Source organism: Colias eurytheme, chromosome 26 (assembly GCF_061535395.1).
Source record: "Colias eurytheme isolate Ceu_HAF_F1 chromosome 26, ilColEury1 Martin Lab GWU primary, whole genome shotgun sequence".
Taxonomy (NCBI): Eukaryota; Metazoa; Arthropoda; class Insecta; order Lepidoptera; family Pieridae; genus Colias; species Colias eurytheme.
Genome location: NC_143005.1, coordinates 7,208,954 through 7,222,925, shown reverse-complemented (window position 1 = coordinate 7,222,925; position 13,972 = coordinate 7,208,954). Strand labels below are relative to the sequence as shown.

General features: G+C 31.3%; 1 protein-coding gene across 4 annotated transcripts in view; it reads right to left on the bottom strand.

Moving 5' to 3' along the window:
- Nucleotides 1-13,972, bottom strand: part of LOC149897260 (uncharacterized) — a 90,875-nt gene that overhangs the window by 36,417 nt on the left and 40,486 nt on the right. For 2 of the 4 annotated variants that reach the window (XM_090116899.1, XM_090116897.1), the window contains exon 2: nucleotides 4,604-4,658. The exons of the other annotated variants lie outside the window; for them this stretch is intronic. The gene's annotated coding sequence lies outside the window, so the exon portion shown is untranslated. The remainder of the gene's footprint in view (nucleotides 1-4,603; nucleotides 4,659-13,972) is intronic. 4 annotated transcript variants of the gene reach the window in all.

Below are 13,972 nucleotides of genomic sequence, written 5' to 3'. Positions count from 1 at the left end.
CCAGGCAACCTTCAGGCAAAGGACAAATCAAAACTTTAGGTAGCCAATTAGTAATTTGATTATACAACTCGTACTGACAGTAAAAGCTATTCCCTACACACGGACACACGTTGAGTACAACAAAACGCACAAAGGCGCATTACGAATGATTTTACTTTCAGCGAACAATCGGCGGAAGCGCGCCGCCCCACATGGCAATACCGTGACAGCTTTGCGAAATGAACGGATTGGGACACACGGATAAGCCGTGTGTGCAACTTTGTATGAAAAAAAAACATTGATTAATCGTATTTTTCTATGCATTTTCTCTATAGATTCGTCATAATTATACCCATTTATTATGTTTAAAATCGAATCATTATGAAAGCTTTCTGTGGTTATTTTCAAATATTTTGTAGAGAAGTTACACATTAATATTTAATATTATATTTAGTGGTTATATACATTTTTGTGCTAAAGGATCTAGATAGGTAGGTACTATAGGTATATTAAATTTTACAACTGCAAAATTCCGAGTGCCACACAAACAAAAAATAATATTATAATAAGTAATCACTTTTCCTTCTTGTTGAAATTTAAATTACAAGATACTCACGCAAATGCAATACATAAATATTTCACAACGAGAATTTTGCGTGTTAACATATTTTCTACACTATTTATTATTTATAAGATGCTCATACTTTGCTCTTTTAAGCTTAATTTGAGAGAAAAACCAACACTTTCGTTTTCTTCTAGAATATATCTAAATTTATATTTAGCTTTAATTTGAACCTGGTCTAGCAATATTAAATTTAATCCGAACTTTGCTAGCTATATAAAAATATATATTTTGCAAAGTTAGGACTACATTCAATTTTGCTAGACAAGGTATGTTCCCGTGTGTATTCTGATTAGCGTAGATCGGCAGATGCCATAGGCACCCATAGGCGACGGTGTCGCAACTCGCGACATCGTCTTTTTAGTTTTTAGTCAATCATAAACAAAACAAATAAATCGAATGAAAATCTATTCCCAAGAACCGCTGAACAGATAGCGATGAATTTTATGAGCTATGTTTTCTCTGATTGTGAAAGCGAAAATAATTTGACTAAAATATTTTCTTGTGTCTTATATTGAGTTTTTAAGTTTGTTTTACTTCAGACTATACCGTATTTGATTATGTATTTTTGAAAGGAATACTATAGTTAAAATAATGCAGCAATTATACTACTTTATCTATACAAATCTATTGGGTCTTATTCAGACATAATCTTGATAAAAACGAACATTAGAATTAATTAAGTCAATTGTTCACAATACAAATGGAGAAATAATCGTAGATACTTACATAATAAGACAAAAACTTAAAAATAAACTTAATAGTAAAATAAACTTTTGTACAAAGGGCATGATAAATAAATCTATTAGACTGTAAAAATTTCATTATATCAATAATGTAAAGTACATTAATTTCTCTCTTTAATATAATCGATCGCGAAGTATATATTCTCGTTAAATAAATACATACCTACTTATCAAATATAACTTATCAAATATAATATAACTGAACATAAAAGACATCTTACCCCATACTCTAAACAGACAAACATAACAACAGTAAGTAATTTCTCAATTTTATAAATCTGTCACAAAATGACTGTCCGCTAAATTCATTAAAATAGCTGAGTCGTGACTGAATTCTAGAAATAGTCATACAATCTTAGATTATTCTAAGGAGATATTATCAAGGAAACAGCTATTATATTACGGAGCAAACCCGCACTATTTTACATGAGTACCTATATTATAAACAAGTCGTTAGGAAATAGTATATCATCACATCCAATGTATGGTTGGTAATATTATAAATGCGAAAGTAACTCTGTCTGTCTGTCTGTCTGTTACTCAATCACGCCTAAACTACTGAACCAATTTGCATGAAATTTGGTATGGAGATATTTTGATACCCGAGAAAGGACATAGGCTACTTTTAATTGCGAAATATGTACCACGGGCGAAGCCGGGGCGGACCGCTAGTTTTATATAAATACATTCGAATGCAGTAAGCAGTTCACATGTCAAGTCGATTTTCCTTATTTTAATTAATAAATTTGTAATAGGCACAGTACTAGTTTTTCTTATTTATTTCTGTCAATCAACAGATTTTTTATTAGTTTACTATGAATATTAACATTTTTATGTTAATATTCATAGTAAATAATAAATAACTATGCAGATATGAGTATATTAGTTCAAGCAATACTGCCTAGTTATTTTCTATAGTTTTGAACATGGTGTCTTAGATTTTTTCATAACGGATATACTTAAATAACTTATTCGACTTGTTTTGGCAAAAATGTAGTAACAAACACCGTGTACAAATATTGAAACATTAATTTATTTGATCTGTCTTAAACTTCTTAATATGATGTAGAATGTAGATTACAGCTTTTTACTTCACTATACTTCCAGATATATATGATTAAAGAAATAGCATTCACCATTTAAGTAAGTAATAGCTGTTAATTCAATTAATTATTTATTTTCATTTCTTTAAATGTATCATGTCTATGTTAGATTGAAACGTTTTAATTTTATGAAGCAAAAAATAACTTATTTTATTTCTTAATATGTGTACTTTATCTATACTATAATATTATAAAGCTGAAGAGTTTGTTTGTTCGTTTGTTTGAACGCGCTCATATCAGAAATTATTTCGGTGTTAGATATAAGATAGCCCATTTATCGAGGAAGGTTAAATGCTATCATCACGCTAAGACCAACACAACAGGAGCGGAGCAATGAGGATAAAACCGCGGGGCACAGCTAGTGATACAGATACAGATCCAGATACAATTATAGTATATAGTTAAGGAAATTATTTTTTACACCAATAATAATTGGTCTTATTATTTGCAAACTACATGACATAAAAATATTTAAATACTAGCAGTCCGCCCCGGCTTCGCCCGTGGTACATGTTTACGTTTTCTCTACATAAGAACCATCCTCGTACTTCAAGGAATATAATAAAAAAAGAATCATCGAAATCGGTTCAGCCGTTCTCGAGTTATGCGCTTACCAACACATTTTGCGATTCATTTTTATATATAAGACTAGCGGTCCGCCCCGGCTTCGCCCGTGGTACATATTTACGTTTTCTCTACATAAAAACCATCCTCGTACTTCAAGGAATATAATAAAAAAAGAATTATCGAAATTGGTTCAGCCGTTCTCGAGTTATGCGCTTACCAACACATTTTGCGATTCATTTTTATATATAAGAAAGATACTTGTATGGAACATATTATATTCAAAATTGTAATCAACTACAAATTAAAAACACAATTTCTTTATTAATTAAATACCATGTAAATAGTAATAATACTGTGTCTTTTAGTAACGGTATATTACATGTTAACAGCAAATTTTACGATTCAAAAGTGCAAATGTACAATATTTTCTTCGCATAAAATATTTTAATAGAAAATACCTTACGGTATGTGACAATGTGATTCGCAACTAGTATCTATCTAATTTTTACCCGACTACGGCAAAGCAAAAGGAGGGTTATGATTTTGACAGGCTATGTATGTATGTATGTATGTATGTATGTATGTATGTATGTATGTATGTATGTATGTATGTATGTATGTATGTATGTATGTATGTATGTATGTTCATCTGTTCCCTCGTAACTTCTAAACTACTAATCAGAATTCGACAAATGACATATCATTAGAAGCGTCTTAATTGTCCGCTGGTTATAGGCTATATGGGGTTTCACAAAATCTAATGTGGCGCTCTCTAGCGGACAAAACATACAGAGTAAAAAAATAAAGTTAAGATAAATATGCCGTGTTTGGTATCATTTGAAAGCTTTTTACTTGCACATTTTGAATATATGTATATTACTAGCATTTGCTTGTGACTTTACCTGTATTCATGGGCTGATTGCATATAATTCACATCTTTTCGTTCCTAGCTTCTTTATTAGTTCATCAATTTAACTTTTGTCAATATTATGCGCCAAAAATACACTTTAACACCAAAATAGTACAAATAATAAAAAGTAAAACAACTAAAACCCAACTACGACAAAAAACGACGCTGAAAAAGTATAAAACAAGATTTTCAGAATTCCACTATGTAGAGATAAATTTTCATGTTTGGAAAGGCGTAGTCACACGTTACATATATCTACCGTAGCACTTTGACAACGTGTGACTACGTCTTTCCAAACATGAAAATTTATCTCTACATAGTGGAATTCTGAAAATCTTGTTTTATACTTTTTCAGCGTCGTTTTTTGTCGTAGTTGGGTTTTAGTTGTTTTACTTTTTATTATGTAAGTATGTATGTACATGAATTTTTAAGCTATTGCATAGCTTTTATCTCAGACTTTGAGTGCGGCTACCGAATGTAAAAATTCTGTAACGAAAAAACTTAACACCCCCCACTCCAACCGGCACAGCGATGCGATGCTATGCAATAGCGCGACCGCGGCAGTCGTCGAGTGACACACGTATTAAATTAAAATTGCCTTTGTAATTTCTCGAATTAAATCAATAATAGGTACTGCTAAAAAAGGAAAATATTTTAACACACGAAATCGACTCACCACTTTTATTTTCGAAGAAACCAATTTAGGTGCAATTAATTCACTCCTTTAAAATCTGTAAAAAAGTATTTAATTCTTAAAGATTTTATTTATAGAATACTACGAAGTAGTTACGAGGGAATAACATTGTGATCACATAAACGGAACCCATTTTGGTTATATTGAACCCAAAAAAATACAAGGTAAATTGAAATAATTTTTAATTTACCTCGTTATTGCTCATTATAGTACATACTTATATGTTAAATGATATGAGTACTATATAAGTAAATGGTATTCATCTTTTCCGGTATGTAACTATGCCGGTGAGCTATCGTTGACTATTTTGTTTAAATTATAATTAAAACTTTTACATTTAAAAATCTTAAAATACTTCCTCATTCGTGACGGTTTGTTGCTTTTTCATCGGCTATATTATTTGTATTTATATCTTAATATATTACAACTATTCTTTTTTTTTACAACTACTTACTCGTTTATTTCGCCATAACTTACCTACTAATCTCGTGTACCCAAATGTTTTAAATTTCATTATATCCAGAATATACATATTCTTTAATTAATTATAGATAACATTTTTCAGTGACTTTCATATTATTAACTTAGTCTTTCATGGAAAAACAGCTGAACGAATCTGTGTGTGAAATTTGGTACAGAGATACATATTATATTTTTGAACGCACTGACGCTCCAATCGCTTCAAAGAGGGGCCACTGAAAATCAGTGTTGCAACAGCTGCGTTGCAATTTATGCTGAGTGGCTACCATTTTGGCTCCACTTCTTACTTTTATATATTTTAATTTAGTTATATATATTTTAATTTTACTGTGTTTGAATTGTATTGTCATATTCTAATTGTATTGTGTGCTAATCGTGTTATTTCAATTTTGTGGAGTCAAATAAATGATCTTTCTTCTTTCTTCTTTCTTTCTTCTTCTAGATAGATTACCTATAGTCTAAATTGAGAGAGAGGTCTATGTGCTCTATTAAGATGCCATGCGATTAAAGCCGCAGGTTCAACTAGTCAATAATAAGTCTAGGTAAAGTTTAAGTTCATTAGCGTTATTGTGCATTTACATCAAACGAGCGAATGCTCATTCTAACCCATTCAAACCCCACTATGTCAAATTATTTTAGTATAAACAGGCGTAGAGCATTCTTTCGTTGTTCTTACGAAAAGATTCTATGCAATGTTCTAATAGTGAACAACACTGAATACGAGTTTTCGTTTACACTAATCATCACGTAAGAATGCTCTTGCTCTAGCTCTATCTCTAAGCGTTCTAACAGACGAACGGCAATTGTGAACGGCAGCTACTTCAGCCGTCGCCACCTGTCGACGACAGTCGTCGACGCGTCGGCGGCAGCAGTCAAAACGTCGACGGCTACGGCTTGCCGTTCGTCTGTTAGAACTCTAAATTCGTTCGGTCTAAATGCACCGTTAGAAATAGATAAATCGCAGAAAAGATTTCTGTCAACAAGAAAATTGGCAAGTTGAACTTTGAATACGATGCCTTATTCATGAGCTAATAGCCCGTAATTGTTTCAGTTACATTGTTTACTTAAAGGTTAGGATCGATAGCTAAATATCGTGAGAATATGGACAACGAAGTTACTTCAATTATTTGTGTTTTGTCAAGTAGTATCGGTTTATTCAACAAGCCTTTGTTATCATAGTTGTTATAGTTGCAGTTATAATTGACTTCGTGTAAAATTTTGGTTTACGACTCCTAAGCTAGGTACTAATTATTGTACGTAGGTATTTGTCCTTTAAGGTGAATAAAGTGTGAAATAGACCTTTAATTTGAAAATTAATTATAATATGAAGGTAATTGATAAGGTAGGTACTTACTGGAGTTTGTCGATAAATGCGTGAACATACATTTATAATGTTACAAAAAAAATTGCATGCCAAATTGAAGATCACAGTGAATTTTTATCTGTTTTACGTCAATAATTTTATTAATATTTTATGTTTTGTAGATATTATATTATGTCGCTATAATTTTGCAGTTCTTACAATATCACATACCTTTCATGGAAAAATGGTAACCTCTTTCTTGATATCGGTTTATAAAATCTTAAAATTACTAATGTGAAATTGGCACATTAACGGAAAATCATTAAAATTTTATTAACAGATAACGCCCTCATATTTTACTACTATCGAATGAGTATCGATCGTAACTTTGTAATTTATTTCCAAAAATTCCTTCAAACCTGCCTTTTTTTGGATTTAACGTGAAAGTTATTTTAACGTTAATTGTCTTCATTTCTCTGAATTTTATATAAAAGACATTAAAATTCTTTCGACTTTTGTAGGTACTTAATACTTATATTTAAAATAAAGATTTTTACAACGGTGGTCATACCATCTAGCTTCTTAATAACAACCTTAATGAACTTATTAAAAAAAAGTGAAACGGACATGCCAATCAATCAATATTTCCATTCTTCATTTTGTAAAAAATTGGTTGTCTGTAAAGTCGGTTTACTGACGATAGTTGAACGTGACAACGTCCGATTGTGCTTCTTTGTCGCTCGTTCCGCGCTCTCGCTTCCACTTCAAACCTTACATGGACATGGACATGGAACGCCTCAGAGCGAGGTAACGCCGCATGAGTCATGTTTTTTCGTGCGTGCAACCAGCTCTATCGAATTATAAGACGTTGTCACGTCAAAAAATGTATTACTGTATACATTTAAAGTTAATGGAAAAAAAGCTCATAGTCAAATGATCGAATTCACGGTCATCAAGCTAGTTTCTCTACAAATTTACTGAAGTGATAGTAAACTGATTAGATTTACACTACCAACGTTTATATGTATAAATAATTAAAATCGATCGATTATTCACCCTATTGGGTACACAGTATAACAATACGCACCATCCCTTTCATTATTTATTATGCATATTGTTCACTTTTTCTAATAGTAGGAGAACCCGTGGGAGATCGTCCTTCACCGATCTGATAACCAGATGAGACGTATTTTCTATTAAATATTTTTTATAAACAAATATGGCTATAATTGCTTGCCTATCGAAAAGTGGTCATTTTATTTATAATTTTTAATTAAATAAACTTTTATCCTTTTTTTTTCATCTTCATACTTTTGATAACCAAATGAAATTTATTTGACTGATAGTTTTTGATACACAGAATATGCCTAATTTAATTAAAAATAACCATGACCACTTTTCGATAGGCAAGCAATTACAGGCATATTTGTTTATAAAAAATATTTAACAAAAAATACGTAAGTAGGTAATGTTATTTTTTTTTTGGCTAGAAAAATATTTTATGAATACTCTTAATCTATAACATTCGTGTTTCAATTTCACTGTCACAATATAAATAAAAAGGAAACTTTTTGCACCAGAAAAAGTAAAATATGTTAGGTACATCTGTGTAAAAAATAAGGCCTTAACCAATTCTAGTTGTAACATATAACTGTTTAAAATTTTAGCATACGAAAGACTGCTTTTCCGATTTATTAACCTCTACTACAATAATAATTTTTATACACACAATGTACACTTTTCCTTAAGATTCCCAAACATATACTTATATATAAAGTACAGTAGTAGATAAATAAACATGATAGTTTGTCGCATTCATTAGTAAGATGCGTTAGCGCTTACCCGTGAATGGAGTAAATAGCGTGGGAGACATTGCCATGTTCTAAACGTTACAGGAAAAACGCCTTTAAAACATACATATTTAAGGACATATTTCATTAACACTATATTGATAAAAAATGCAAATTGTACACCCAAATATTATTTTTAGACCTTCGTATTGTGGCGTTATGGAATTGCGTACGATTCGAAATATTTTTATGTTAACGAAATAAGTCTATAGAGATGTTTTTCTCAAGACTTCTGAATAAACTCAAAAGGTAAAGTTAAATATGAAATTGAATGCAATAGGTATGTACACAAATAAATTAGTGCTTGTAACATAATATTTACAATTAAGTTATCACGAGCATTGGCTTGTTAGTTACCAATATATAAAATTGTACTATAACAGACTGTTATTTTATAGTTGTTCCTGGTCTGAGAAAACGACATTAAAACAAGATTTTTCAATTTAAACTCACAAATAATTAGTCGAGTAAAAACCACCAACACTTTCTCTAACCTTCTTGTACAACAAAGCCCAATATTTATCGTAAAAACAATGCCCTTTTTGTTGCAGTTGGACAAAAACTAGCTCTCGCCGCCATTCAAACGTCGATGCGTAAGAAAGTGAAAACTATGAGAACAATTCGACGCATACAATTTATAGATTACCGTAACATTGTATGATGCATTCTTCTTTATTACGTTTCCTAGGAATTTTACTACTACCGTCTAAAAATTAGATAAAATGGCTGCTATCTGCAATAAAAGTAATATAACGCGAAGAAAATTCACAGCTCTCTAAATTTTTATAGTTATACCCATTTATTTTACGTAACATTGAAATATATTAATGAAGACGCCCAATTTAAGAATTTACTTCAGATATTATAATAGCGGAAACTGCAAATTACAAATTTTTGATAATAGATGGCGCTAAATTAAATACTTCTTATCCTACACGTTTAGTACCTACTCATTACATTAACAATTAAAGTAGCATAATTACAAAAATTCGGCCTTGCTAACACAATCGCTTTACAATCTGACGGACAGACAGACGGATGGGAATAAGGCCCATTTGTCATAGACAATGGACAATGCTGCATGCATATTCAATAGACAACGGAGCCACGGTGGAATGGCTGCGTAACGTGGGTTGCTACATGAAAAAAACATTTTCTATTTTGTCTATTACTAGTATACAATAATGAAATCATTTAATTCATTAGCAAACAGAACGATAACTTATCGATAAGTAGGTATATGCTTTTTCTCTGTCTGCCTTGAAAATTGCTATTTTATTGTTTATTTAAATCCAATCCTACGATGTACCTATCATGTGTAACTCGCTGATATCGGCTATATGAAGAAAGCCAGCAAACTCAAAACATACCTTCGTGGCTAAATATAACAGTGTATAACTTGTATACGTAGTACATATATTATTATTAGTCTGTGGTATAACGAAAGCTTTTGGCGTAAATAATCTTAACAACAATTTATTGGTTAGAATTAAACTATTCGAATAGCTTTTAAGTGCTCATTATTATTTAATTTCCCTTTTAATTCAGCATTAGGTATGCCAAATCAAAGCGGTAACTGACAATGACTAGGTATTTAAAAGATAAAGTCTAGAAATAACACTTGGCAACAGACTCTGTTAAAAATTTCTTACTGTGACACCAATTTTTCTTACGCTTCATAAGCAAAACCGATTTGTACTCAAAAAATAAATCGATTAGTTTTTGTTCGTTCCTTTGTTGCCTACTTTTATGGGAAAGTTCCGTTAGTTTTCTTTTTTAACTTTTGATGAACATAAAAACTTTTTTAATTTATGTAGATGTAGGTAGTTATACATATATTATTTTTTTTAGGTAAAAAATAAAGTGTAAGACTTATGGTAATTTACGATTTAGATAAGGAATTATTACAATATTAATTACAAAGTAAGCACTTACATAAAGAATCTCGCTCATCGAATAAACAATTCAAATTGTTTAATTCCTTTTATTAATTCACATATGCTTATATTTAATTATATAGGTATTTTATCTTATTATAGTATCTTCACATTACTTATTGTAACAAAATTTGAAAATTTCTAATCACGACGACCGCCTTTGAGAACATAAACCTCAAAATTGCGCGCCAAAAATTTGAATTCCGATCACGTCCACAGATAAAAAAGTGCCATCGCATTTTAACGGACATTGCTACACGTTCTTTTGTATTTGCTAAATAGGTAGGTACTTCTATCTCAGAAGTATTCAATTAATACGAAATGGTGACATAATATACACAACACATAATATATTTAGTAGTTATTACTTATAAATAAAAATAATATTTTTCATAATGCATTTTGAAAATCGGAAAAAAGGTCCGGTTTTTTCAATAGATTGATGTTCGAACATAGTATTATGAGATATCAATTGCTAATTTTTTAGATCATTTTTTAAACAATATTCTAATAACTTTACACGAAATTACTTATATAGTTACAATCAAAGAGTTATAACTAATAGGTTACAATTAAGACTTAAATAATTTCATAACATTATCAGCTAGAAATTAACCTTGAAAAACTTGTAGTAAACTGTGCTTAACCCACTGTTTTAAACTACAATATAAACAAACTGAAAACACGTTATTTAATTATTGCAAAAAAGGGTTGGTAATTTTTAATACGCTCGACTATACCTACTAGGTACGATAAAAATACTAAACATACCGTATGATACTGAAGATAGATTTAATAAGATGTTTTTATACACAGATATAAATAAGATAATAGTATAAAAAATAAACCAGTTGCATTAATATGTTTGTGACATACATTTCAAGACGCCAGAAAAAAAATTTTGTGAAAATTTTCATTTAAATAATTATTTGAAGAATAGAAGTTTCCATAACCTTTTTTAGTTAAGAAATAAACTTATCTTAATACATAATATCTATTTATCTTATATATAAAATTCTCGTGTCACAATGTTAGTCTGCATACTCCTCCGAAACGGGTGTACCGATTCTCATGAAATTTTCTGTGCATATCGGGTAAGTCTGAGAATCGGCCAACATCTATTTTTCATATGTGCCACGGGCGAAGCCGGGGCGGACCGCTAGTCTTATATATAAAATTCTCGTGTCACAATGTTAGTCTGCATACTCCTCCGAAACGGGTGGACCGATTCTCATGAAATTTTCTGTGCATATCGGGTAAGTCTGAGAATCAGCCAACATCTATTTTTCATATGTACCACGGGCGAAGCCGGGGCGGACCGCTAGTAATAATATAAATTGATATTTTTGTTGACAGTGTTAAACAACAGTTCATTGCCTGTTCGTTTTTAATGACTTCCCTTAAAACATGTTCGAATTTGATTGCAGTGCTTAAAATGTTCGCATCTACTCAAGTTAAGAGTATTTTTATTTATTCGCGATAATATAGATTATTTAATGACATTGAAGATTTATGTTACCCTTTTTATATTTATTTTAAGGGTTATTTCAACAAGTACCTAAAGAATGATGTTCGATACAAACCATTATTTAATTTGGGAATTTACAGTACACATCATTAATGCACAAAAATTAATTACTAAATAAAATTGAATATTATTCATAACTAGCGGTCCGCCCCAGCTTCGCCCGTGGTACATGTTTACGTTTTCTCTACATAAGAACCATCCTCGTACTTCAAGGAATATAATAAAAAAAGAATTATCGAAATCGGTTCAGCCGTTCTCGAGTTATGCGCTTACCAACACATTTTGCGATTCATTTTTATATATAAAAAGATAGCGGTCATAATAACGTCACAACTGAAGATTCAATTCAACAAAAAACCACCATCCCTCCAAAATTATAACACATTCGCCGTCTCATACAAAACAAACCAATTAACAATTACTTAACGTTACACCAACCCCCACATAACCACAGAACTTGCAAACCAAGAACATCACACATATTTTATAACACGTACAAAAAATCAGAACCAATGATCAATTACACATTACGCTGAAACCACTTAAGCATACGATCACTTCCAATTAATGACGATTACCGTAATCCCTAGTTCTCATGACCGTGGTCAGGGGAAACCGGGCTACTCCGGTACATACATATCTATACTTATAGCTGAAGAGTTTGTTTGAACGCGCTAATCTCAGGAACTACTGGTCCGATTTGAAAAATTCTTTCGGTGTTAGATAGCCCATTTTATCGAGGAAGGCTATTGGCATATATTATCTCGCTAAGACTAGAAGGAGCGGAGCACTACGGGTAAAACCGCGGAGGCGGAGCACAGCTATGTAAAAATAAGTCTTGCCCATATACTGCTGACCAGTTTTTTTTCCTTTTTTCTACGTCTAGTCATTGAAATCGACTGTTTTTGTGATGTCTATTTTGAAAAATTGTTTATATTTGTAAAACGTGTTTGTTTCGACGTGGCTATCTTCTCCAATTACAACTTGTTTGTAACGTTTTTATTAAATTAACTGTTTTAATGAGTGGTGATTATTTTTGTAATACATATCGGTATGTAGATGATACATAAGCGTGGTAATGTATTTTCTGAAAGTGGTCGAATTATCGTATGATGTATGTTACTGTGTTCGTCAGTTTATTTTAAACTCAAAATAAAGAACTGCTTATCACTATCATCACTACATAGTATAAAACAAAGTCGCTTTCTCTGTCCCTATGTCCCTATGTATGCTTAAATCTTTAAAACTACGCAACGGATTTTGATGCGGTTTTTTTTAATAGATGAGAGTGATTCAAGAGGAAGGTTTTAGTATAGAATTTATTATGTTTTAGACAAAGCGGGCGAAGCCGCGGGCGGAAAGCTAGTAGGATATGACATATCTTAATGTTACAAGTTAATTTAATTTGCTCGTGAATTGAGGTAACATAATACATGTTTCATCATATAAGTGGTATATTCGGTCCTTCTGTCTTAGCATCTAACTTATCGCGGACACAGAAGCAGCAACTACACCGTCACCCTTTAGTCACTTCTCAAGTAAAAATAAAATTACAATTGTTTAGTACTGTTTAGCTTTAGTCTATCGTCTATTTTTATTTTTTGCAATCTGTAGGCTGCCTTACCTGAAAAGATAAAAGTGAATATTATTAACATTTTCATAAATGTTTTTTTCTAAATACCATGAAATCAATGTCATGATAACCACTGAAACTCCAAGTACTTATCTCCAATCTTTACTAATATTAAAAAATCTGAAGAGTTTGTTTGTTTGAACGCGCTAATCTCGGGAACTACTGGTCCGATTTGAACAATTATTTCGGTGTTAGATAGCCCATTCAAAGAGGAAGGCTAGAGGTAAAACCGCGGAGCACAGCTAGTTAATACTAAAATAACATTGAAACAAAAAGTTGTGTATTCACACTGTAAATATGGGATTTTGCATGCTCATTTTACCGATTTCTCGCAAACTACCACTCGGTTCCCACGAAATTGGATAAGTTTAATGAACAAGATTTTATTTTATTGTAATAGACAATCAAATCAATATTTGTTTTATGTTTCACTAGTAATTCGCCCCGGTTTCTCACGGTAAATACGAAAGCTTTCTTGAAGCTTGTGTTAGTTGTGACATAGGAAAATCATGATATTTTTTATTCTAAGAATAATTTTGAATTAATCCCATAATATCATTATTTACTTAAAACGTTTATATGGATATTTACTCCATAAAAAAAGTTTTCCCTTGATGTTT